Here is a 23,972-nt window from a genome sequence, read left to right as displayed (position 1 = left end):
CTCAACTGCATCCAGAGACATAAAAAGAACTATCGCCAAAAGATGGGAGATCATATTGGCTGAAAAAGATTTTGGTACACTATTTGAAAGACGCCCACTGTTTGCATATAAGAGAGCACAAAATCTAAGGGAACTCCTTAACAAACCAACTATATTGCAACAAGAATTGATATACAAGGGCACATCAAGGTGCTTTAATTGCAAAAACTGCAACAATGTGATTACTGGTAATATTCTATTGCATCCCCGAACAGGAGAAAAGATCTTGCTTAGGCATTCCACAAATTGTGATTCGGAACATGTTGTTTACTCAATTAAATGCCCATGCGGGCTACTTTACATTGGTAAAACTGACAGAAAGATGAAATTGAGACTTAGTGAGCACAAAAGCCGAATACGTAATAAAAGCCTAACGTCGCCTCTCACACAGCATTGGATCGAAAAAAATCACAACATTGCCCAGTTGCGTTTTCAGATTATTGAATTAGTGCCACAGAGATTAGGCATGGACAATGTAAAGATACTACTGCAACGAGAAGCATTCTGGATTCGGAAATTGCAAACGATGGTTCCGTCAGGATTGAACGACAAAATGGAGATGTCGTGCTTTCTTTAATTTGACTTGAGTAATAATCTGTATACACAGAGTCACACACAGTAATTCTTGAATGATAAAATGGACATGTCGTTCTTTAACTAGACTTGAGCAATGATCTGTATACACAGAGCCACGTATATAAATTCTTGCACTACATTTAAACATGGTTTACACAATATTAACCATATAAAAATGCTTACGGGATTGTCAATGTAGACTTCCAGGGTGGTTAGTAGACTAACACTGTGCACTCATAGATTGTAAATAGGCAGGTAAAATAGCAAAATGTTCATAACTTGAATTCTTGTAGTAGCATTATGTATTTGCTTCATTTGCATGTTTACATGTACTTTCATATGGATTGCATTATGTCTTTAAAATGATGTATGAGTTTGAGTAAAATTCAAGATCTGGGTGTAATATGCATATGCATTGTGAGCTTCGATATTAGTGTTGTCAACTGGAGGCATTAACCACATATACATGCAGGGAAGTTCAAACTATTTCTCTAGGTTTTCGATTTTTTTTACATAGCTTTATTTGAGCGTTAATCACCGTCAACACCTCACGTTGTATTGTACAAAACAATATAGTCGAATGACGTCGTTAAATTTTCGTAGACGGCTTTATTTTTCATTACCTCAAGTTTTTGTACCTGAGGTTTCTCTTTTGCGATAAAAATCTGCTTATTCAATTAGAGGCGCATTTCCAATATCGCACTCGATGCGACCTTAGTAGTCTGTCAGTTATGTTTATTGTTTAACCAAAATGAGGGTTAAAAGTAAGATAGGACTACCGCGTCCGTGAGAAGGTTTCACTCGGCAAACGAGGTAGCGGAGGAAAGATCGGATACTGATCTTGCTTTTCAGTCGACGGTAAGCCTCTATTTAAAATACGGCACAGTCGCATTCTTTTTGGATTATGGTTATGTTTGCGGAACCAATACAGACGGAACGATTCTATTATTTTTACAGCATACACGTGAAAAAAGTAGCGAGGTCGAAACCTGCACGTCTAGACCCGCAGGTAAACAATTCTTGAACATGTAACTTCGTAAAAGCGTAAGCTGAGCATATACGTGTATTGATGCTAGCTGTTCGTTTGCTACAGGTTTTTTCTACGTGACCGCAAGCTCCACATTACATGCAGGTGAGCTGCACCTCGTTTCATATACTTTTTGAATAAATGCATACGCATTCCATTCTTGATTATGTAGTTACTTGGGCTTCTTCTTTATTATTTTTTCCACATCATAGAACGGTTACCAACAACGTTTGCGCAGGTAAAAAATCCATGATTGTGTGGTTGTTTGAATAATTTTGAGTGTAATTGATAAACATTGTCAAAGGGATTGGACATGCTTACACGCTCTAGTTTTATTTTTCTGTAGATCTTGGATTGAAATGCTCACATCAAGTAGACACAGGGTACAAATTACCTTTTAGGATTTAGGTAAGCTTTTAAAGCACAACGTTGCTGATATAAAAGATCGAAAAACTGTTTAGCTTGTATTATTAACATTCTCCTTGTTTGTATCATCCTTTTTTCACAGACCCCTGACGAAGGGGCATTGTCGCCCCGAAATGCATTGGGTTGTCCTTTTCATTTAATTTGAATTTTTGTTTGTTAACCTGTGTTTGAAGTATATTACGGATAATTTAATGACAGTGTAAAAATTTGCATCATAGAACTGATGAAATTGATGGATATTGTTGGGAATTATAATAAATTGCAATGGACAAAATGTGCATAATGGTTTAAAGGAATAATTTATTTCATGTAGTGCGTACCAGAGTCCCAGTGAGTCACAACACTGGGCCATATTCATGGTTCATTGACATGGTGTCACAATTAGCCTCCTCCGCCCCAAACTTCCTCATCGTGGGCGATCTCAATCTGCACTTCACAGACCCCACAGATATGACAGTATCCGACCTCCTCCTGGACCTTATGTCATTTAACATCCGGCTGGTCAATAACGAACCCACCCACGACAAGGGACACCTCTTGGACCCCGTCCTTACTAACATCGCGGGTATTACCACCTGTCCCCCCCTTCCTCTTCCATGGACAGATCACTTTCTAGTCCCTATCTCCTGGGATTTACCCACAGTACCCCTTCAAACCGCCAAAATTAAGGTTGCCGACAGACGTTGGCACTAGCTTGTACCAGCTGAATGGGCCACCATTCTTTCAGATTCTATCCCTGCCCTCTCCACCGATCCTGTCACTGCTGATGAACAGTTCAACTCCTGGGTCACATCCTCTTTAGACAAACTCCTCCCTAAAACCACCACTCTCAAACATACCAAACGAGTAACCCCCGCGCCTTGGTACACCCCAGAGCTGAAGTCTCTGCGACAAGAATGCAAGAGAACAGAACGCTCATGGAGGAGGGATACGACTAAGTCTAATGTAAAGAAGGACGCCTACCTCACCTCTTTACAAACTAATAAGACTGCCCTACGCAAGACAAAAAGCATATTCTTTCAAGAAAGAATAGAAATTTCTGCAAACTTCAGCAAAGAATCTTTTGTTATCTTAAAAGAACTCCTTAAGGTTCCAGACCCCGGACCGAGAAATCCACCAGACCCCAAGGCAGATGAGGGAAAATGCCATCAATTAGCTAGTTTTTTCAAAGAGAAGATCCAGAAAATCCTCGACTCAATTCCAATCACAAATTCGAGTGAGGATAAAGAGATCCTCAACACTCCTACCTCCCCCTGTTTATCTTCTAGGGGACAAGTGACCGCCGAAGAGGTCGAAAGCACGCTAAATATCATCAAAAGCGGATCTCCCAGGGACCCTGCCCCGCTACGTATCCTTAAAAAAGTAGCACCAATTATCGTTCCCCCCCTTACCCATCTTATCAACGCCTCATTGCAACAGGGAGTCGTCCCCTCTAGTTGGAAGGCGGCAGTCGTCAAGGCGCTATTAAAGAAACCATCCTTGGATCCTGTGGATTTGGCCAACTACAGGCCAATCTCTCTTCTCCCTGGGACTAGCAAGATTGCGGAAAAACTGGTGAATAGGAAACTATCACAATTTCTGGAAACTAATAATCGACTAAAGAGCTCACAGACAGGTTTCCGCCCAGGGCAGGGCACTGACAATGCCCTCCTTGCGGCGGTGGAGGAGGCCAGAGCACTTTTAGACGCGGGAGGATCAGTGGCAGTGATCCTCCTCGACCTGAGTGCGGCCTTCGACACCGTCAATCACCAGCTCCTTATCCATCGGCTGAGGAGGGTCGGTGTGGAAGGTACCGCACTGTCTTGGCTTTCGTCTTTTCTGGCCCAACGCTCCTTTCAGATCTGGGAGAATAACACCTGCTCCTCCGAAACACCCCTCCAATGTGGCGTACCTCAGGGCTCCTCTCTGAGCCCTACACTATTCAATATCTATATGTCCCCATTGGAGGAGGTTGTCAACCCGTTCGGAGTGAGTATCGTCAGCTATGCTGATGACACCCAATTAGTGGTGGCCTTATCTCACCCAAGTCAACAACCTGCGGACTTATACAACTGTCTGACGCAGATACAAGGCTGGATGAATAGCTCAGCTTTAAAACTGAACGGCTCAAAGACTGACATTCTCCTCCTTGGTCGGAAAGGGCTCTCCCTCCCACAGAACATCTGGCCAACCTGCCTGGCCCCCCCCCCCAGTCCCGAAACCCGAGGTAAAAAGCCTGGGTGTGTGGCTCGAATCCGATCTGTCATTTACCACACAAGCAAAAAAAGTAGCCGGGACCTGCTTTGGGCTTCTCAAATCAATGAGAAAGATTTTGCCCCTACTTCCTCCCACCTCTCAAAAACTGTTAATCCAAGGCCTGATACTATCTAGGCTAGATTACAGCAACTCCATCTACCTAGGCGCTCCTGAGGCAACTTTGAACAAGTTACAAAGGATCCAAAACGCCGCTGCCCGAACCCTCACTAATACTCCTGCCAGAGCCTCGGCCAAACCAGCCTTGAAGCTTCTCCATTGGCTCCCTGTGAGAGAGCGAGTGAAGTTTAAAGCCCTTTGTCTGGCCCATAAACTGCTTCAAAACAAAGGCCCCCCTATTTTAAGAAAATTCATCAGACCATACAAAGCCCCAAGATCCCTCCGATCTGATCAGGAGTGTCTTATCATCATCCCCAGAGTCAAGAAGGCACGTTCGGGTGGAAGGCGCTTCTCGGTCCACACCGCACGCCTTTGGAACGCTCTTCCCCGCGACCTTAGAACAGAATCAAATTATTTACGTTTCAGGAAGAGGTTAAAAACTCATCTTTTCCCCCAACTATCCTGACTTCCCTAATCTGTCCTCCCCCCCCCTCGCTGCCCCCTCTGACTCACAGGTGCATGGATCTTAGCGCTGGGATACCTACGGGTGACTACGCGCTCTATAAAATGTAATAATAATAATAATAATAATAATAACAAGGTCTGTTGAATTTGAGAGAACATGCTTTGTGGGTAGGGGCGTCATTCCTTGTTGTAAGATTAAGTGATGTAATTTCCCTTGAAAAGGTAATCGCTTCTGGGTCTTCTTGATTATCATGGTGTACATTAAAATCTCCCAAGAGAATAAAATTGTCTGAGGATATGACGTGTGGAGCAAGTATATCCAGCAGGTTAGAGATGGAATTAGCAATAGGGCCTGGGGGGCGATATACAAGTGCTCCCTTCCAGCTCAGCTGTGGATGTAAATCCAGTCTAAAGACTAGAATTTCGATATTATCTGAACTGCATTTGTCTAAAGTGGTGGCCTTTATAGGATCTTTATAGATGATGGCAACTCCACCGCCTACTTTATGAGACCGATCAAGTTTTAAAATATGGTAGCCTGCTGGTATCGCAACCGCAATATCAGGGGCAGAGGTAGGTCTTATCCAGGTCTCTGTTAGGAAGCCTATGTCTGGGGCTGACGTGGAAAAAAGATCCCAGATATTTATGGCATGTTTGGGAAGTGAGCGGACATTGGCTAGGAAACAATGCCAGTTAGTTTTAATAGGTCTGGAATCAATGCGCTGTATAGTTAGGGATCCCGTCCTCGGCAAGGGGGTTAGGCTCTCAAACCTACACCTGATGCATGTGAAACTACCCTCGATGTTAGAGGGGAGTCGATTGGTACAAGTAATACAGTCACCATAGCCCATAGTGTGGTCTGTTATTGTCCTAATGTCCAACAGCTCCAATCTGGAGTATTTGTGATCTTTCCTGCGGGCCACTGTGTTATCCCTCCACAAAGATGTAAGGGGTATGGCGTCTGGCAGCAACCAGGCGCAGACGGGCGCAGACGGGCTTACCTTAGGCGCTCCTTCGTGCGCCATCGGCGCGCCCGCTGCGCGCGTCCGCTGCCCAGCACATGCTTTTATGTGGTCCAAGCGTTCGAAAACTAGAGCGCAGACCCTAGCCCGGAAGTGAGTATTTCTCCAAGCCAGTGAAAGAAAGAATCTCCCTCCACAGCAAACGAGCGGTGCTCTCGGTGGACCGGGGAGAGTGAAGAGAATCCCTGATGTCAAACGAGTTGAAAATGCAAAAGGTTCGTTTTTTAAAATAGTATCAAGTTTCAATTTTAAAATATATAAAACATTCAATCACAACCCTAACACTTTCTCATGCATGGGTGTTGGAGCGCGTCCCGTTCGCAATTCTCGGAGCCTGTGCTGGCACAAGTGCTAATCTTGGACAGAACATTATAGATGTCACGATCTTCACCGAGATGTAATTAGGTCTCAGTGTGTCCCTCTTCCTGAAGCCTGTGAAGTGCGTGACGACGTTCAAAAAAGTACTACATCACAATTCATTAGCTGTTCACAACTCAGCTTCCTCTCTTATTACCTGTTGAATTTATGCTTGTCTTTGACCATGTACATGACTTATCTGCCTATTGGCTAGGTTCCCGCAATAGAAAACCCATAAACATACATATGGAGATACATATGAAAGAACATTTTGAGCCTAGGAAGATGTTGGGACATCTCCAATCCACACAGTAAGAGATTTAGTGACAAGTCTGAGGATAGCAAAATTCTACAAGCAGCATTTTTTGGTATTTCAAGAATTTATATAAAGAATACCGCTATCCAGGCCTAAAAGAAGTTACAAGTAGCGTGAATTGTCTAGGACTGCCAAGGGTATCCCATGAACAAAGGGAGGATATGGAGTGAGCACTGTCTGAGGAAGAGGCAAGACATATTATATAGAATTCAAAGAATGATAAAGCCCCTTGACCTAATGGCCTCCCTATTGAGGTGCTTATGGTGGCGATTATCAGGTTACATCAGGATTTACAACATTGTTCAAATGTATTCTATTTGAAAGGGAAGCACTTCATTCCTAAACCTATGTTTCTGCATTGTCAGGCTCTGTCTGGTTACTGCCTGCAGGAAGTAACACTACTTCAGACATTATAACTGAGGAGATAGAGGTAAACGACTGTCTGGTTAATTTTGGAGAGTCGGATTCATATTTCTCTATGCTAATAATCTAAAGGAAATTGCTATTTTATTATATTTTGCTGTTGGTTTCCTCCTGTCTTTGGTGACTGATGTAAACAGCAGAGTGGGTTGTACTACTGAATATCGACCCCCCCAGAATATTGACCTACTCAAATATAATGGACAGAATATCGAGAGACAAAACAGTGAAAGGTAAGTACCTTTAGGGAAGTATAGACATACTATTTCTAACTTCACATCTACATACCTTGAAGATATATGTACATATCACCAAGGTACAAATACGTGTAGTTAGGTATAGAAAACATATACTTACCTGTCGATATTTTTTAGTCAATAGTTTGTCTTTGATATTCAGTGCCATTGATATTCTGGTTTCGATATTCAGGGTGCACACCATAAAGTATACCTATATGTTTGATGTTTGTTCTGGTGAGAAGCACTCTCTTGAAATGTGGCAACTCTATGTCGACTAGGAAAGCCGATATAAGTCATGGGAACATCCAGTTGATATGGTCTCAGGATTACACTCCATTTCTAATGGATCGTGAGGGGGTCAAACTCTAACAGAGTTTTCCTTATTAGGAGGCGCTTGAGTGACTCTTATGGGTATTAGGAAAGTGTGAATGAAGAGCATTTGAGGGGTGTCTGAGAACAAAAAAAGAGCCATTAGTTGCTACATAACATGTGTATTTGAAGCGCATATTATTTATTTATTTATGTTATTTGTAGAGCGCAACACTCATCCCGAGGGATTTCAAGGCGCTGATAACCAAATTTCCTGGTGAGTCTGCAGGGCTGTAGCTTATTACCCATGGGTATCTTGGTGCTGAAAAACAGATGTTTGTTGTTACCCAACGGTACTCATTTTATCGACCTCAGAAGGATGAAAAGCTGAATAGACCTGCTGGGATTTGAACCTGAAACCATGAAGTCAAACACCAGTCCCTAGAGAGGATGCATTAGTCCACTAAGCCACCTGATGGGATATTTTAAAGAAACCCATCTAATAAATGTTTAGTCGACACAGCTCTAGTGGTGACACGGGTGATGTTAGACCTGGCACCTTGGCGTGGGTCTCCCTTCCACTTTTTGTTGCTGTGTGTGGTATCCTTCACTGTAAACTTTCCTTCCCTTTGGTGACGATTGGACCTACCTCATGCCTAGAGACCTCAACTCAACTCCTCAAATTTCTACTTATTCGACTTCATTTGCTATTTGGAGCATACTGACATTCTCTTCAAACTATAGCTTCTCTGTAGGTAAAGATTACTTTTTGGTGATATTCTTCTAGAAATTTTTAACGTTCTGTTGTTTTTCTACTATTTTTGAGGAATTTTTAAAGAATTTTAATTGCCCATTTCATCGATTGCTCTTTCTCCTGCTTGAAGTTTTGTGACTATATGTTTGCGGGGATAGAATTTGCGAAGTTATATTCCCTTGGGATTGTCTTTTTATCGCAATTCAAAAGAAAAGACTATTGTTTGGCTTCGTTTGCGATAACTGAACTAGCACGCTGTGTTGTCCTTTAAAACAGCACCTGCCAACCAATCCTATCTTGTAACACGCACCTGCATCTTTCTGTTACCCGGCAACTGGAGCGGAGAATAAGCATTCCATCTTGAAACCGGCGACAAAGAATTTCTGCCCTGCGTCTGGAATTCCTTCTGATGCCTGAAAAGGAATGACGAGTGCGTAATCACTACGTTGGGTTCAGACATCATCACGTATCTTCACTGCGTACCGTGATGACATCTTCATGCCGTCCGCCATCCAAAAAGAGGAAAAGAAGTCTCCGATTAGCGCGGTTACTCGTTTCAGCTTCAGTCGCAATATCAATCCGATCACAGGACTTATTTATGTTCAGGTGTCTCACTCATCGGCACCATATTCCACTCCAAGTAAGAAAGTTAATTTTCTTTTTCATGCTGAACCGTTACTCGCTGATTGGCACAGTGTCTCAGTGTGGTTTTTTTTAAGTCGATCTTTTACTCGCTGATCGACACAGCATTCCACGTGTGCTATTTCACACACATCCCACTGATCAGCTCAGCATATGCCGGTCATCCGTTGTTACTGTGAAGATTACCTTTGCTTATCTCGCTGATTGGCACAGCCTATGCCAGTCACTCTATTCATATTTTTGAAGTGTTTGTGAATATTTATGCTAAATTTTGTGGGGTATCTTTTTAAAAAAAAGAAACGTTTAATAATAATGCAATTTCACCATATGGGGTTGAAAGCATAAGTTTAATTTTAGGATAATCAAATTTAACCTGTTTTCTTTCTACATAAGTGTTCCGAGCACAGTAGTTCTATTTCAACATGCAAAATGTCACGGCTCCACCTTTCTTTCTCTCTGAGCCCGGCGATCCTCCCATCCCTTGGCTCAAATGGAAAAAAGTTTTCACACATTATGCCAGAGTTTGTGGCACCTCGCTCAGCGCAGAGAGAAGGTCTTCCCTTTTCATGCACTGTTTGGGCTCAGAGGGGAAAGATGTTTTTGGAAATCTCCCGGAACTGGATGGTGCTGCTTCTCTTAATGAATATGAGATATGTATTAAGAAAATGGATCTCCATTATCTTCCTAAACTTAGTATGGTGTTGGAACGTTTACATTTTGGTAAAAGGATGCAGAGGCAAGATGAAACTGTTGAACAATATGTTACTGCTCTTCGTAAACTTGCTTCCACCTGTTCCTTTGCTGGCTCTCTGGATGAGCGCCTCAGGGACCAATTGATGCTTGGTTCTTCTCTTGAGAAAGCAAAGGCTAACCGTATGGCAGAAAGACAACCCTACTCTCCAAGAAGTGATAACTGCACAATTACATGAACATTCTAATACTTGTTCTGAGGTGATTCGAAAGAATAATTCTGAAGAGAAAAAAGGAACCACTGAGGTCAAAGAAATAAAGTCTTCCCCAGGTGCTGCCTCTCAAAAATCGTCATAAATGTAAAGTGTTATCGTTGTGGTAACTTGGGCCATCTGGCCAATGCCAAAGATTGCCCAGGCTGGAAAATGACTTGTTCTGTGTGGAAGAGAAAAGGTCATTCTGCGAAATGTTGTAGGTCAACCAAAACTCAAAAGAAAGTAAGGGAGGTAGATATTTTTGACCAAACACAAGGTGAGATCGTGGTGTCTCAGGTCAATGCTGTTGATACGGATGGTCCCATAGAAAAGGTGTTGATTGACGAGTGTTCGGTTGAAATGTTGTTTGATTCTGGAGCTAGAATCACCTTGATACCCAAGCTCTTCTTCGAGAATTGTCTTGTAGGTAAGGTCAAGTTACTCAAACCGGACATAATCCCTAAGGGCTATGGTGGTCAGGTCGTAAATCTCTTGGGGTATTTCATGGGCACAATTGATTTTAAAGGAAGAGTTACGGCTGGGAAAATTTACCTTTCCATGAAAGGGGATTCTCTCATTAGTTGGGCGCATTAAAGAGACCTTGGAGTTTATCTTGACCCCAACCAAACTCCTTCTGTGTGTTTGAGAGACATACCTCCCAGTGTGGATGTGGTTTCGGATGACAGTCACTGGGCGAAGAAATATCCAAGTGTATTCAGCAAGGATCTGGGATGTCTAAAGAAATATCTTCATTTAATAAAGTTAAGAAAGGATTCAGTCCCTTAAGTAGCCAAAGTTAGGAATGTTCCTCTTTTAGTACGTGTCAAAATGAAGGCTGAGTTGGATAAATTGATAAGTAACAGTGTGATAGAGGAGGTGGAAGGCACGCAGTGGGTTTCTCCGGTGGTTATAGCCCAGAAGGCCAATGGCGAGGCAAGATTGTGCATTGATATGAGGGAGTTGAATAAAGCAGTTATAGTCGACCATTATCCATTACCCAACATAACAGAAATGATGTCTTCGTTGGGTGGTGCCGCGTATTTCTCAACATTAGATCTCTCCTCCGCTTACCACCAGGTCAGATTACACCCATCTTGTCAGGAGTTTACTACATTTATCACTCCTTTCGGTACCTATAAATTTCTCAGGATGCCATTCGGTCTAATATCAGCCGCGTCCGTATTCCAAAGAGTAATTGAAGGTGTTTTGGTTGGGATTAAAGGTATAAAGGTCTATCAGGACGACATTTTGGTTCATGGTCTTAATCGTGATGAACATGATGAAAGGGTTTCTGATGTCTTGGATAGGTTGAAGGATGCAGGCCTCACTCTTAGACTTGACAAGTGTAAGCTTGGGGTGGAGACTATTGAATATCTTGGACATTTAGTTTCTAGCTCTGGCATCAAGCCTAAACCGTCCTTGGTAGAGGCAATTTCCAACCTTAAATATCCCAACTGTAAGGATGAATTGGTTAAATTTCTAGGGATGTCTGAATTTTATAACAAATTTGTCCCAGGGTTTGCTCAAAAAACGGAAAAAATGAGGAACTTACTGAAGAAAGGTCAAGAATTTCTTTGGGACAAGGAATGTTGTGTTGAATTTAATCACATTAAGAGTTTTCTTAGTCACGCACAAGATTTAGCTAATTTTGATCCTGAAAAGGATTATGACTGATGCAAGCTGCAAAGGCATTGGTGCTGTTCTGCTACAAAAAGATGAGAAAGTGAACAACACTATCCTATTCATTTCAAGAACATTAAGGGGTGCCGAGTGTAATTACTCGTTTGTTGAAAAAAAAGCATTGGCTGTATACTGGGCTGTTCATAAGCTTAAGAAGTTTGTGTGGGGTAAGAGTTTCACAGTTGTTTCAGATCATAAGCCCCTTAAAGAAGTTTTTGGAAAAAAAAGGCTTAGATTGCATTTCACAAAGAATAAGGAAATGGGTAGTGTCTTTACAGGATTTTTAATTTAATGTTTCTTATTTACCAGGCACTAACAATGTACCTGCGGACTGTTTGTCCAGACTTACAGGCGATGAAGTACCTGATCACCTGGATGACTCTTCTGTTGGTAGTGAGGATCCTTTTCAGAGTTTTAAGGTTTGTGTTGTCACACAGGGTGTAATCATGGAGAGTGAATGGTTTTCTGAATTAGATTCTGACCCAAACCTCCAGCTAGTTGTTGGGTTTGTGCGTGATGGTTGGTGCCATAAGAAGGACTGTGGTGAAGACATTAAGGGGTTTTGGTGCATAAAAGATCAACCGTCAATACTTAATGGTTTGCTGGTCAGAGGCAGTAGACTCATACCTCCTGTGAAATTAAGACCTAAAATTATTGATTTTGTACACTCTAGTCACATGGGCATTGCCAAGACTAAGGCAAGAGTCAGAGATGTGTATTGGTGGCCTGCCATGGACATGGAACTTGAAAGATTGGTGCGTGATTGTGTGCAGTGTTCTGCGAGTGACAAGATTTTGAAATGTAGAACACAACCTATGGTTATTAGAAAACAATCTGAAGGCCCGTGGGTGGATATCTCTTTGGACATTTTGGGTCCTGTGAAAGTGAATAGTCAAGATAAATATGTTTTGGTGTGTGTGGATAGGTTTTCCAGGTGGCCCTTCATCAAAATAGTATCTTGTGTGAATTCTGCTTCTGTCATCTCTTTTCTAGAGGAACATTTTGCTTGTGAGGGTTTACCGAGTTCTGTTCTTACTGATAACGGGGTGCAGTTCACTTCAGCTCTTGTAGAGAAGTTTTTGAGTGAGAGGAGGATTGTTCATAAGCGTGCTGCGGTGTACCATCCAGAAAGCAACTGTGTAGTTGAGAGGTTTATCAAAGTTCTTAAAGAGGCAATGCAGTTAGCGCTTGTTTCTAGGTGTGATTGGGAAGAGGCTCTTAAGAAGAAAGTTTGTGAGTATAGATTCACTGCGCATTCTTCTACTGGGGTCATACCCTTCATCGTGTTTAAAGGTAGATCTGCTTGTACCCCACTTAAACCCTCTTGGGTTTCTAGAAAAATTGGTCAGACTGCAGGTTCTTGTGATAACACACGTGACACCACTATTTGGTAAGAGAAAGAGTTAGAGAAAATGCATAGAAGAAAGAGTGAGTATGATGAGAGGAATGCTGTTAAAAAACTGTTGTTTGTGTGGGTGATGTAGTAAGGATCAAGTTGCCTGAAAGGAAGTTTGGTGTTTCTAAATTCAGCAAACCCATAAAGGTTATCAAACTTTTAGGCAACGCAGTCAGGACACAAGATCATAAGGTTTGGAACCTCAGTAGGGTTGTTGTTTGTCGTTCAAATTGTATCATGCGTGACACTTGTTCTTCTTCCACGCTGTCGTCTGCTGGTGAAGTCAGAAGATCCACGAGGCAGAGAATTAGTTCTTCCCGCTTGAGCGGTTTTGTTACTTCCTAAATATGTGTCCGTTGTGTTTTTCTTTTTTATGCCCTTGTTCTTATTACTTGTGTGGTTGATGGGAGGGGGGTGCTGTGGTATCCTTCACTGTAAACTTTCCTTCCCTTATGTTCTAATGTAGAATGGGGCCACTTAGAATGTTGGGTTCAGTGACAAGCCACTTGTCAGCTGGACTTTGGTGGATGAGGTCTCTAGCTTGATACCTACAATAAAGCCTCTTCAACTTCTATTACTGCTTGCCTACTCATCATTTACACGGCAACACTACACTGTGCCTCATATGTTTTCGCTGGTGTTAGCTGCTCAGAGCACTGTGCCACTGCCAACTAGTGCCACAGTGCAAGTGCTCCCTGTGTAAATTACTATATTGATTGGATTCCATGATTGGCTTATTTGGTTTACTGTCAGACCCTAGTACAGTGCACCAGGTGTGCCCAGGGCTTGTAAATCCAAATGCTGCTGGTGGGCTTGCAGCACTGGCTGTGCCACCCACAGAAGCAACCCTGTAAATTGTGTCTAAGGTCTGCCATTGCAGAGCCTGCGTGCAGTCTGGTACTGTCATGCTGACTGGGCAAGTGCACCCACTTGCCAGTCCCTAACCCTTCCTTTACCTTCATGTTAGTCACCCCTATTGTAGGCCCAATGGCAGGGTGCATTGTAAGTATAAGGTAGGACAAGCCCTGATGTATGTGGCATGTCCGAATACTGAATTACAGCCATTTTAGTTTTTTACTATTGCAAGGCTACCTGTTCTCATAGGCCAGAATGGGCTGTTAGAATTGTTACATTCTATAATCCTAAAAGACTCAGGGAACATGGTAGAAATGTGAGTTTAGTATTCCTGAACTCAGAATAATAAAATACATCTTTTAGTAAAGGTTATTTTCATATTCTGTGTTTGCGAATACCACTTTTAGAAAGTAGGTATTTGCTTGCCTAACCATTTCAGCCCGCCTCTGCTAGGATTTGTATCTGCTGTCTGGGTTCTGTGAGTGACAGGGCTGGGGAATTCCAGAGGGCAGGGCTAGGTAGCCTGGTGGTGAATAGAGAGATTTACATCCAGATAGGTGGGAGCAGTGCACCTGGGCTCTGAATAGGACTGTGCCTTTCCACCACAGTGCTGCTCCACCTCCTGTGGAGTGTCTGATGTCTCTAGCCTGCTCCCTGAATGAAAAGTCAGAGTCATGTCAACAGAGTGCTCAAGAACTGGTTTTGGCTGGGCAAGGGCCCCTCTACCCGAGAGGAACAAAGGATTTAGGGGAATTAGTATTGGGACCCTGCTCCCAAGAAATTAGATCCAGATTTGACAAGAAGAAACCTCTGCCTGAAGAGAAGGAACTGGGAAAGCTGAAGGAGGAATACTGTCCCTGACCTGGGGGATTGGCCTGCAGTGGTTGCCTTGCTGCTGAAGGAGAGGAGAAAGACTGAAATACTTTATTTTTAACTTGTGCCAAAAGATGTCCAAGGGCTTGGAAGCGAGCTTGCCCCCTGAACGAAGTCCCAGGAACAGTGGACTACATCCGCCTCGAAGAGAGCTGTGGGAAATGCTGTTGTCCGTAGTTACCGAGGTTGGGAGCTGTGTACGCCTCGTACGATTGACTCGTATCCCGCCAAGCACTGTACCAAGACCGTCCACCTCAATCAACGCGACTCTGTGCCCGATGACTCATACGAATGATGTCCACGAGCCGTAGCTCGCACCATGACTGGCCGACAACGCACCGTACAAAGCTTCACCGCATCGAATCGCCCTGGTCGGAACAACACATACACTGCCGCTGACTTTGAGTCTGCCGATTGCACCTGGAGAGGGGTACACTTTGCACGTCCGCGTCACACTGCCTTGCACCGCGTCCAAGACTGAACACCGCAGCTCCCGCAGTACGACTCGAACGATGCAACGTAAGCTATACGCACCGCATCAAGCCCCCTCCGCCTCAATCAACGCGGCTCTCCGCTCTACGACTCGTACAGACGACATCAACGAGTCGGAGCTCGTACCGTGACTGCCCGACAACGCATCATGCATCACTTTCTTTTTGCAACGCATCGTCCGTGCCGGACGCATCAACATAAGGTACTGTGTACGACTCGCACACCATTCAGTACGCATTGGACTGGAGCGTCCGCTGTGCTGGCTAGACTCTCCATGTATTTTCATCACCGGGTGATCCGGACAAAAGGGATACGAATCGCACAGAACTCTAAAATTAAGCATTTCTAACAAAAACTCTTTATTGCTGATAGCAATGTGGATTATTTTTGTCGTTATTTGGTCTTGTGCTAAGTCTTTATATAAAAGCGAACTATTTTTGATATACTACCAGTGTGGTGTCCATTTGTAGTGTTGTCACTTGATTACTGTATGTGTTCCCAAATGCTTCACACACTGCCTCTGAGATAGGCCTAACTGCTCGTGCCAAGCTACCAAGGGGGTGAGCAGGGGTTACCTTGAGAGTGTAAACCCTTACCCTGAGTAGAGGAGAGGGTCCCTACTTGTCACAAGTACCTACCTGTGCCAACTAGAGACCCCCAATTCTAACATTGGTGGTCAGCGGTGTAATTCTGGATCTGCATTTGTGAATCATGTACAGTGATTGGTGAACACTACTTAGTGAGTGCAGACCATAACACAACCACGTACTTTTTGATTCTTTGTTTGCTGAGAGATCTCCATTTTTACAAAGTCATGCCTGGTTCAGTCATTGGGGAGAAGGCAGCATCTGTAGTCTCTGAGAGAGTTGAAATAGAATGGGAAGAAGAGAGACTAGAGAGCTACACCCAAGCCCAGCTGAAGGGCTTCTACAGGAGATTCAAAGTTCCCCAGACTGGATCTAGAATCAAGTCAGACTACCAAAAGGCACTGAGGGCCTGGATTGAGTCAAGGAGGGCACCTGGAGACTTGGTGGAAATTGAGCAAGCAGAGGGCATCAATGGCTTTGGCAGAGGCCTGTCATCAGAAGAGTTGGTAGACAGGAAGGAAACCAGAATACATGAAATGGAGATGGCAAAACTTAAATTGAATGGGCAACTGGAGCTGGAATGCAAAAAGCTGGCTCTGGAAGAAAGAAGAATCCAAATGGAGCATGAGATGGCTTTGAGGGAATTGGAGCTAAAGGCTAAGAGTTTAGAGCTTACTCCCTCTGGTGGCAGCACACCACCAGTGCAGGTAGAATCAAGAGTGTACATACCAAAGGAGGTGGTTAATGAATTTTTTTAAAAAGATGACATAGGGCAGTGGTTCAAGGCCTACGAGGTAGCCATGTCTTCCCACCGGGTCCCTGAGAAAGACTGGGGAGCGGGGTTGTGGGGACGGTTCCTGAGTGAGGGGCGGGACACACAGCTGGATTTGCCCTCAGATGTTCATAATTCTTATCCACACATGAAGGATGCTTTGATGGCCAGGTATGGGTTAACTCCTGAGTTGTATAGACAAAGGTTCAGGGGTTGCACAAAGATTCCTAACAGTATGTATGTTGAGTATGTAACTTTTTTCTGCAGAGCACTGGATGGTTGGGTGAAGGGTAGCAAAGTTGATGATTTTCAAGGGCTTCTTGATTTAATTGCATGGGAGCACTTGTCCAATAACTGTTTTCCTGAGCTATGCCAGCACCTGATTGATAGTAAGCTGACTAACCCTAGGAAGCTTGCTGAGGAGGCGGACCACTGGGTCAGTACCAGGGTCCACAAGGGTCACGTGGTAGACTCTGCCAAGGGTGGGCAGGGTCCCCAACAGGAGAGTGGGGGGACAAGGGTAAACAGAGGAAGTTCCAAAGAAGGCCCCAAAGTAATCCCCAAGGGAACCAAGGGAAAGGTTCTCAGCCTCCCCCACCCCAGAAACCAACCAGGGCCCTGACAGGTCCCCCTGTTCAAAGAGGGCCCCCAAGGTGTTACAAGTGTGGTGAACTGGGTCATTTTGCCTCTGATCCCAAGTGTCGCCAGTTTGTTAGACCTGCATCCCCTAGTGCAGCCCCCCGGCAGATGCCCAGTGTAGCCCTGGGTGAGGAATGGGTTGTCCAAGGAGGGGGAGGTCCCGCAGAGATGTCCCTTGTCTCATTAGGAGACTGTGAGGTGGTCCAAGAAAACCAACTGCCCAGGAACACTAAGAAATATGGGCAGCCGGAGGCCAAAGGGTGGGGGTTCTTAGAGATACTGGAGCCAGTGTGACAGCTGTCAAGTGTCACTTGGTGTCTCAAGAGCAAGTTGTCCCACATGCATTCTGCCGAGTTGTGAATGCCGACAACACTGAGAGTCAGTGTCCAATGGCTCAGGTTCCCTTTGTCGTGGGGGGTCTCTGGTACTCTTCAAGTAGCTGTGAGAACCGCCATGCCTGTTGACTGTTTGTTGGGGAACGATTTGGAGAACTCACCTTGGGAAAAGGTGGAGAAGAGTACTCACTTGAGGATGGTGTGTCTACCTGACTGTGCGTGCGTGACCACCTGGTCAATGGCAGCCAGTAGGGGTGCTCAAGAGGTCCTGGAGCCTGAGCGGGAGGCCCATGGACCGGCCTTAGAGAGAAGAGGCAGGGGGCACGGGAAACCAGCCCCTGTAGTTCCCACGGTCCAGGAGGAAGCAGACCTTGAGGGGGATGCCCTAGAACCTACAGGGGAACAGATAGCTGAACTGGGGGATCTGCCTGAACTGACCCATTGGCAGCAGGAAGGAGGCCCCTCCAGGGAGGAATTCTGTAGAGCGCAGAAAGAATGTCCTTCTCTCGTGGGTCTGCGGCAGCAGGCTGCAGACCAGGCCAACGGTGATCAGTCTGGAACACATTTCATTTACTGGGAGAACGACCTCCTGTATTCAGAGCCTAAGGTTTCTGAGCCTGGGTCAGCCCGTGTGCTGGTGGCACCCCAGAGCTTCAGAGCCTTCCTACTGGGGCTGGCTCACGATGTGCCATTCGCAGGGCATTTGGGGCAGGACAAGACCTTTGAAAGGCTTGTCACCCACTTTTATTGGCCTCAAATGCGCAGGAGTTCAGACACTCACTGCAGGGCCTGTCAGACTTGTCAGGCAAGTGGAAAGAGTGGGAGGAAGCTGAAGGCTCCTGTCCAGCCATTCCCTGTGGTCAGTACCCCTTTGAGCGAGTGGGGATTGACATTGGGGCCAATGGACCCCCAGGACAGCTATGGGCAACAGGTTATCCTGGTCCTGGTGGACCATGCCTCCCGGTGCCCGGAAGCCATCCCTCTGAGGACAGTGGCAGCCCCCCTGGTGGGACGTTCACTGATGGGAATTTTCTCCTCCCTCTAGAGGTGGTGTCTGACCGGGGTACCAATTTCATATCCAAGTATTTGAAGTCCCTTTGGCAAGCGTGTGGTGTAACCTACAAGTTTACCACACCTTACCACCCCCAAGAAAACAGGTTGGTTGAGAGATTCAACCGCACCCTAAAAGGCATGATAAGGGGTCTTAAGGAACCCATGAGGCGTAAGTGGGACGTCCTCTTACCATGCCTACTCTTTGCTTACCGTGAGGTGCCACAGAAGTCTCTAGGATTCAACCCCTTTGAGCTTCTGTATGGCCACCCAGTGAGAGGACCTCTAAGTCTGGTCAAAGAAGGCTGGGAGCAATTTCGCAGGAAACCTCCCCAGAATGTATATAACTACATGCTGGACTTCAGGAACCAGACTAGGCGTTCCAGAGCACTTGCTGAGGCAAATCTGGAAGCCAGCCAGGAGGAGATGAAGTGGCGGTACGACCAGAATGCCACTCTGGTAGAGCTTCAGGTGTGGGTCTTGGCTCCCGTGGAGCCTTGTGCGCTCCAGGATAAGTGAACCGGCCCCTTTGAGGTTGTGGAGCGCAAGAGTCCTGTTACCTCTTTGGTGGACTTGCTGTCTCCCAGGAACCCCTTGAGAGTCCTGCATGTCAACCGCCTTAAGCCCCACTTGAAGAGGTCTGAAGTGGGCATGCTCTTGGCAACAGATGCTGGGATGGAGGAGGAGACTGAGTCTCTTCCTGACCTCCTGTCAGCCACAGAGCAAGAAGGGTCAGTGGATGGTGTTAACCTCTCTTCCACCCTGACCCCTGAGCAACAGAATGACTGCCACCAGTTGCTGGGACAGTTTTCTGATCTGTTCTCCCTGGTTCCTAGTATCACAGATTGGTGCGTCCATGATGTGGATACAGGTGGCAGCTTACCTGTGAAGCACAAGGCTTACAGGGTAACTGACAGGGTAAGGGCTTGCTTCAAAGAGGAGGTCTCAAAGATGCTTGCACTTGGGGTGATTGAGTCCTCCAGCAGTCCTTGGGCCAGCCCAGTGGTCTTGGTCCTGAAGGCTGCAGCGCCGGGTGCCACATCCGAACTCCGGTTCTGTGTGGACTACAGAGGGCTCAATTCGGTCACGAGACCGACGCGCACCCCATCCCCAGAGCTGATGAGCTCATTGATCAGTTAGGGGCTGCATGGTACCTCAGCATGTTTTACGTGACGTCTGGATAATGGCAGATCGCCTTGACTGATGGGGCAAAAGAGAGGTTAGCTGTGGGAAATGCTGTTTTCCGTATTTACCGAGGTTGGGAGCTGTGTATGCCTCGTACGATTGACTCGTATCCCGCCAAGCACCGTACCAAGACCGTCCGCCTCAATCAACTCGACTCTGTGCCCGAAGACTCGTACCAATGACGTCCACGAGCCGTAGCTCGCACCGTGACTGGCCAACAACGCACTGTACAATGCTTCGCCACATCGAATCGCCCTGGTTGGAACGTTACGTACTCTGCCTCTGAGTTCGCGTCTGCCGATCGCACCTGGAGAGGGTATGCCTCGCACGTCTGCGTCGCACCGCATCTATGACTGAACACCGCAGCTCCTGCAGTACGGCTCGTACGCCACAACGTAAGCTGAACGCACCGCACCAAGCCCTGTCCGCCTCAATCAACGCGGCTCTCCGCTCTACGACTCGTACAGACGACATCAACGAGCCGGAGCTCGCACAGTGACTGGCCAACAACGCATCGTGCATCGCTTTCTTTTTGCAACGCATTGTCCGTGCCGGACGCATCAAGATAAGGTACTGTGTACGACTCGCACACCATTCAGTACGCATCGGACCGGAGCGTCCGCTGCGCTTGCTAGACTCTTTATGTATTTTCATCACCGGGAGAGCCAGACACAGGGCACGAATCGCACAGAACTCTAAAATTAAGCATTTCTAACAAGAACTCTTTATTGCTGATAGCATTGTGGAATATTTTTGTCATTATTTGGTCTTGTGCTAAGTCTTTATATAAAAGCTAACTATTTTTGATATACTACCAGTTTGGTGTCCATTTGTAGTGTTGTCACTTGATTACTGTATGTGTTCCCAAATGCTTTACACACTGCCTCTGAAATAGGCCTAACTGCTCGTGCCAAGCTACCAAGGGGGTGAGCAGGGGTTATCTTGGGAGTGTACCCCCTTACCCTGACTAGAGGAGAGGGTCCCTACTTGTCCCAAGTACCTACCTGTGCCAACTAGAGACCCCCAATTCTAACAGGTGAAAACATAAGTTGCGCCACTTTTAGCTCTACTCCAATGAGTTGAGAGCAACCAGCACTCACGTCTGTGAATCCATGGGCAATTACTACCAGTTAATGCCTGATGGAAACTGCCCCTGTAAAGTAGTACACTTAGTTAATAACATACGAACTCTCAAGGTGCACAAAAACTGCACAAGTGATTCACCATTTTTTGCACATAGTTAAACAATCAGTAGCAAACGTTACATCCTGTGTAATAGTGAGGGTCTACATGACCCTGTCTGTGTCCTGATGCTCATGCTTGAAGTGAGCCACGAAGGATTCACTCGGAGTGATTGTAGATGTAAACATCTCAACTTTCGCGGGAATCATTTTGTTATCATGTGTGTCACTCACAAAAAACCTGCGCTGTTGTTTGGTCACTGCGGCGACCCATGTCATTGTGTTTGTTTTGTTCAGGTTTAAAATTTGAATTAACAGAACATTCTGTGTACAGTATACAATAATGTTATAGCAATACAATCTTTTGTATTCCTTTTATTGAAAATCACTAATGAGAGGCGTTTGGCCATTACCAGGAACGGGGGCACAGAAACGATAGAGCAGTAATTTCTGATGTCTGGGCTGAGAGCTGTGTGATTGCCAAAGGACGGCTCACCTATATAGAAATGTACACGTGCACATCTGTCTGTCTGTCCCATTCATATCTCGTATCATTCATCCAAATTTGGCTAACATAATATTGTATTTGAAGGCTAACACGATAGAATATAACTTCTTCCGGGCAGTGTCCAAATGGGGCATTTGGGGCACACCTGTAGGTGGGGGGGGGGAAAGCACTGAAACAGACACCAACTTAGTGTGTTAAAGGCCGCTTTATTTGGAATCAGGTGCACCTACGCAATAAACCCCACCTGGCCTGTGCCGAACAAAACTAGTACTCTCTAAATATTAACCGCCTAACAGCCCCCCTCCACCCCCACCCCTAATTGTATCCCCAACATTGCAACAAAGTATCAACATCCGCTCAGCAACCTACCCCCAACTTCAAATGACCTTAGTGACCTTCCTGACCTCCGCTCCCCAACTGCCCCTACAGCCCCAGGCCTCCTGTGAATCCCCCTTTTTCTCCTAGGGAAACGCCACCCCTCACAGCACCTGTTCCAGCGACAACCACTCTTGTACCCTAACTCAGGTGCACCCTCAACCAACAAAGCCCCTCACAACCCCCCAAGAGGCCCACCCTGGCCAAAAACATCCCACGGACATAGGGAGGGAGGGCGGGACAACGCTTTCCACCTAGCACCCCCGGCTGCCGTGTCACTGCACCTGAAATGGTGCCCCCAGCTACAAAATGGCCGTATATATCCCCGGCCAGCCCAAAAACCGCCCAAGGAGCCCAAACCAGCCCAAGGAGCCCAAGCTACGGGTGCCTGTCTAGGACACCTATCCCCCCCCCCCCCTACTGCCCCAAACATCCCCGGGTGTGCAAGCCTCCCTACGGTCGGCTGCCCCCCCAAATCCCCCTTGGGGCACACCTGTAGGTGGGGGGGGGGAAAGCACTGAAACAGACACCAACTTAGTGTGTTAAAGGCCGCTTTATTTGGAATCAGGTGCACCTACGCAATAAACCCCACCTGGCCTGTGCCGAACAAAACTAGTACTCTCTAAATATTAACCGCCTAACAGCCCCCCTCCACCCCCACCCCTAATTGTATCCCCAACATTGCAACAAAGTATCAACATCCGCTCAGCAACCTACCCCCAACTTCAAATGACCTTAGTGACCTTCCTGACCTCCGCTCCCCAACTGCCCCTACAGCCCCAGGCCTCCTGTGAATCCCCCTTTTTCTCCTAGGGAAACGCCACTCGGAAGTCGTTTACGCCTTCCGACCCCCCCCTTAGGACTCCTGCCTCCTCGGATACCTAATCACCCCTAGCGCTCTATCCAGTGCCTCCTTCAACTGTACTACGTACAATTCCATGCCATATCTAGAAAGGTGTACCCCATCCTCCCTGAAAAAATACACCGCTCCATATCGCAAGTCAGGATGAACCATTCTCCCCACCCCTTCCTTCTCACAGAAATCCCCCATCACCCGATTAATCTTCCGTCGGGCCCTGTCTATCGCTCCCGGGCGCTCAGCACCCCTCCACACCCGCCTGGGGATCAATTCGGACCAGATCACATGGCACCCCGCCCACCGCTGTTTGATCTCCCGGAGGTCCCTCATCATCTGTTTTACCACCGCCAGCCCTTTGCACTGCACCAAGTCATTCTCCCCTAAATGAATCACCACCACATCCGGACACACTCCCGCTCTCACCACCGTACTCAACATAGGCAACAACTCGTGCCACCGCATTCCCCCCTTGCCCCGCCAGTGACACCTATACAGTCCAGTATCCAGTCCCAAATTCAATGCACGATGCTTGTCCCACTCCGCCTGCTCAGCCCTCTTGACAAACGAGTGGCCCACCAAATAAACATTCAACAACGCCACTTCCGGCCCCGCCACAGCACCTGCAAAGAAACACATATCAGGCTTCGAAATCACAAAGACGTCACCCCTTCCACCTCCCGCAACCGCACGTACGTCCGGTAACAATCCGACTTCCACCGTCCCAGCCTCTGAATCTCCTCCTTCCCCCACCCCTTACGCGCCGCCTCAGTCGCCGCCCCGATTCTGAAGGAGTGGGTCCCAAACAGCAGGGGGTCCTCGCCCAAGTCCCGCAGGGCGCGCCGCAAAACCCACAAAGCCTGCGCCGCCGTCACCCTACCCCCACTACTCCTGCCAAAAACCTGCTCCGCCTCCCGGCTCCGGATCTCCATCAGCCGCCTACCCCACGCCGCGGGACAAGCTCCCTCCTGCTCCCCCGGGCCCAGGACCACCCAAGTCCCCACCCCCCTCTGATCAGTTTTGGAATGCCGCAGCCGCACCGCCACTTCTCGCGCGCGCAGCTCCACATCATCCCACCCCACTCCTGGCGCCCCCTTTGTCCCCAACAATTCCGACACTCGAAAAGCACCATAAAAAAGCCAAGACATTAACGTGGAAAAGCGCACCACCTCGCCCTCATCTCTGCACACCTCCGGCAGCGCGCCAATGATTTTTAACAACAACGCCACCGTGACCGGACGCCTCAAGCGGACCGCCGCGCCCTTTTCCCTCGCCCAACCCTCCAAGAGCCGGGCCCCCA

This window comes from Lissotriton helveticus, chromosome 3_1 (assembly GCF_964261635.1).
Source record: "Lissotriton helveticus chromosome 3_1, aLisHel1.1, whole genome shotgun sequence".
NCBI lineage: Eukaryota > Metazoa > Chordata > Amphibia > Caudata > Salamandridae > Lissotriton > Lissotriton helveticus.
Note: the sequence above shows the minus strand (reverse complement) of the source record.